This window comes from Mesocricetus auratus, unplaced genomic scaffold, assembly GCF_017639785.1.
Source record: "Mesocricetus auratus isolate SY011 unplaced genomic scaffold, BCM_Maur_2.0 Super-Scaffold_100691, whole genome shotgun sequence".
Taxonomy (NCBI): domain Eukaryota; kingdom Metazoa; phylum Chordata; class Mammalia; order Rodentia; family Cricetidae; genus Mesocricetus; species Mesocricetus auratus.
The window spans coordinates 2696631-2700214 of NW_024429267.1; the positions used below are offsets into that span (position 1 = coordinate 2696631).

The 3584-nt window shown below is 48.9% G+C and overlaps 1 non-coding gene across 1 annotated transcript; it reads right to left on the reverse strand.

Moving 5' to 3' along the window:
- Positions 1 to 2627: 2627 nt before the first annotated feature.
- LOC121137729 lies at positions 2628 to 2733 on the reverse strand. The gene has a single exon (XR_005875035.1). It is a non-coding gene; the product is annotated as a U6 spliceosomal RNA (small nuclear RNA).
- Positions 2734 to 3584: the final 851 nt, after the last annotated feature.

Consider the following 3584-nt stretch of genomic DNA (forward strand, 5'->3'; position numbering starts at 1 on the left):
GCCATACGCCACACCTTCAGGTGGGTTTTTGAAATATCTATGTTAGACCCACTCATAGAGTTGGTCTGTGCCTGCCACCGCCTTCTGGTCCACAAGAGGACACTGGGGAGCACAGCGGGATGACAAGGTCCATTTAGTTGGAGATAGAATCATGGGCTTCCTACTTACAATCAATTCCACAAAATATCTATTTCCTCTCATGCTCCCACCTATTGTCACTCTCTGAGTTTCACCTGGTGTCCTAGGCCCCCTGCCTTAAACAGTCACCTAATATGGCCTGGTGGCCAGAGGAGATCAGTCTTCATGCCTGGGGAGGTGAGGGCAGTTCTTGTGGGGGAAGAACTCCCCTCTGGCTCCTGAACACCCTCTGCACTTACTCTTCTCTCTATCTCTAATGAAGAGAAAATGAAGCTCAGGCTCCCTCCCTTCGTCATTGTCAGAGCTCATCAGTCATTCAATAGACGCTTGCTGTACATTAGGTCTGTGCTACTCATTCAATACAACAGGCAGCAGCTCACTATTCAATACAATTCAATACAACAGGCAGCAGCTCACCTATTCCCATGTCAACTCGAAGTTAGGAGGTGTAAAGTCACTGGCTCAAGGTCCCACAAATAGTGATGGTGCTGAGATTCAGGGTCCGTTTATCTGATCCCAGAGCCCATGACTTTGACACCTCCTTAAAACTCAAACCCTTGGATGATCTAATAAAGGCAAAACAACCGAGCCTTGCTCTCAGTGGCTTTGTGTGACAGTTAGCTTTGAATTGTCGCCTGGGAAGAGTATCTTAATTGAGGAACTGTCTAGAGCAGTGGTTCTCAACCTTCCTAAGGCTTAGACCCTTTAATACAGTTCCTCATGTTGTGGTGATCCCAAGCCATAAAATTATTTTCATTGCTACTTCATAACAGTAATTTTGCTACTGCTATGGATCTTCATGTAAATATCTGTGTTTTCTGGTGGTCTTAGGTGACCCCTATGAAAGGATCACTTGACCCTAAGGGCTGGGGGCCCACAGGATGAGAACTGCAGGTCTAGATGAAGTTGGCCTGTGAGTATGATTGGATGGGAGTCGTCTTGATTGCTAATTGATGCGGTAAGACTCATCCCACCATGGCCAGCACCGTTCCCTAGGCAGGGTTCCCGAACTGTATAGAAGAGAAGAAAGTGAGTCAACAAACAAACAGACCCTCCTGCGTTTATTTCTCTCTGCGATGGATTAGAACCTGGAGCCATAAGACAAATAAACCCCTTCTCACCTAAGTTTGGCCAGGGTACTCTATCACAGAAACAGAAATGAAACCAGGACATCTAGCCTGCTTTGCATCATTTTTTTCCCCTTGGTGCACCACGGCAATTAACAAGGAGGAAGCTCTCCCCGTCCCTTCTTTTGGCATCATTGACTCTCCGGGAACTTAAGTGCTTTCATCCAGCAACCGGTGGGAGCAGATGCAGAGCCCCACAGGCAAACATTAGGCAGCGCTCAGGGAGTCCTGTGGAAGAGGGGGAGGAATGATCAGGAGAACTAGAGGAGACAGGGACACCACGAGATCACAAGCCACTGAGGGCTCACAGAGATCATGGAAGCTGTAGGAGTCTGACCTAGATCCTCTACATATATGTTATGGTTGAGCAGCTCCTAATAGTGTGGACAGGGTCTGTCTCTGACTCTTTTGCCTGCTTATGGGACCCCTTTCCTCCGTGGGTGGCCTCTGCCAGCCTTGATATGATGGTATGTACCTGATATTATAGTAGCATATTATGCCGTGTTGGGTTGGGTTGATGTCCCTGGGAGGCCTACTATTTTCTAAAGGGAGAAGGGATGTGGGGGTGTGAGGGTGTGGGGGTAGATCTTAGGAAGAGGGAAGGTGAGGAGGAGAGACTGAAGGAGAGGATGGAGAAGAAACCGTAGTCAGGATGTGATATATGAGAGAAGAATAAAACAGTAAATACAAACGAAAGAACCTATTTTTTTCCCACAGAGAGAAAAGAGAGCCCAGGCTGGGAGGGTGAGGAGGCGTCCACACACCATTGCCCCTTTTGACACTGACTACAACCAGACTCCAGACACAAGGGAGCAAGGGAGCCTGTGAGAAGCTGCCCTTCACTCTTTTATACTGTTACAGAGCCAGTTGCTGGAGGCAGGTGCCCTGGGTCCTCCTCCCCATCCTCCCTCTGCTGCTGTGGTTGGGAAGCTGCCCAGCATGGAAAGTATGGGGTCCAGCTGGGTTTCCATCTTCTCATTCCGTCTCAGCCCCTCCCCGATCCCTGGGCAATACGTAGATTTGGAGAAAACTGCAAAGTTGGCTCTTCTTTCTGAAATGTTGTGGAGAGAGAATTCCAAACACAGAATTTGGAAATATGGAGCCTCCAGGCCATGGCACAACTTACTGAAAGATGAGTCTTCCTCGGGAAAAAGCCAGGCTGACCAAATGTGCCTGCTGTAAACACAGAAAAGCGGCAAGCAGTGGCCTTCTGTTTTGACTGCTTTTGTGCTTTGGTTGCTGTTGTCTTATTTCATTTCCTCCTGGGAGCAATTTTCTGAGAGAGCTGGTCCCTGCCCAGCGGTGCACTGTGCATACAAGAGGATGCCCAGATGTGTGGGGGTTTCTTTTATATATTATGTTTAAAATATGGAACGCTTCAAGAGCTTGCGTGTTATCTTGCACAAGGGCCATCCTCCTCTACTCTGTATTATTCTAATTTTTGCATGTGTGCTGCCAAAGCAAGCACTGTGCAGCAGTTTTATGGAGGGGAGGGAAGGATGAAAGGGGATCCCAGTACAAGGACCAGCTGGTTGCTCCTTGGAAGGACTCTTCAGGACCGCAGAGTCCATTCTTCGCTGTCCTAAGAAGCTGAGGCATGGGGAGGGGAAGTTGCGTGCCTGTGGTCATACACCAGCAAGGCACAGTCACAGCTTAGGGCCCAGAGTTCCTTGTGTCTGAGACGCCTGTCACTCGAAGCCTGACACTTATTAGGGTCTCAGTGAAAGAGCTCCTTCACTGTGGCGCACAGGGGTCATCAGCCCACAGTGTCATGATGGTGGAACTGAAGTACTCCAGTGGGCTGCATCGGAGAACGGTCTCGGTGTCTTTACCATCCATCTCTGGCCGTCTCTCCCCCGTGTCACCCAGGACACTGACTTCCAAAGGTGTGGTGCACACAGTACTCAGGCCACGCCTTCCACGTCAGACCGTGAGCTTCTAAAAGACCATCTCACTGCGCCAGCACCGATCACACACCAAAACATGGTGAATGTGTGGATGAGAAATGGGATGCATGCATTCACATTAGATCAACAGATGAGCAGACCCGTACTTATCATATAAAAGACCTGTTTCATGTTACAGGTGGCTTCCCGTACCCGGAATAAAGGATGAACACTGAGCTCTCTGCTTGCAGCAACATGACTCTATGTGACTGGCACAGTCCTGTGCTTGGCAGTTGGTAATGACTCTCGCCCTGTGTCTGTTCTCATGATAAAATGTTAACTCACATCATGTCCTTTAAAACTCACAAAGAGCTGATGAATCAAGTACCACTGTTCATTTTACAGATGCACCAAGGTGCAGAGCCCATGGGGA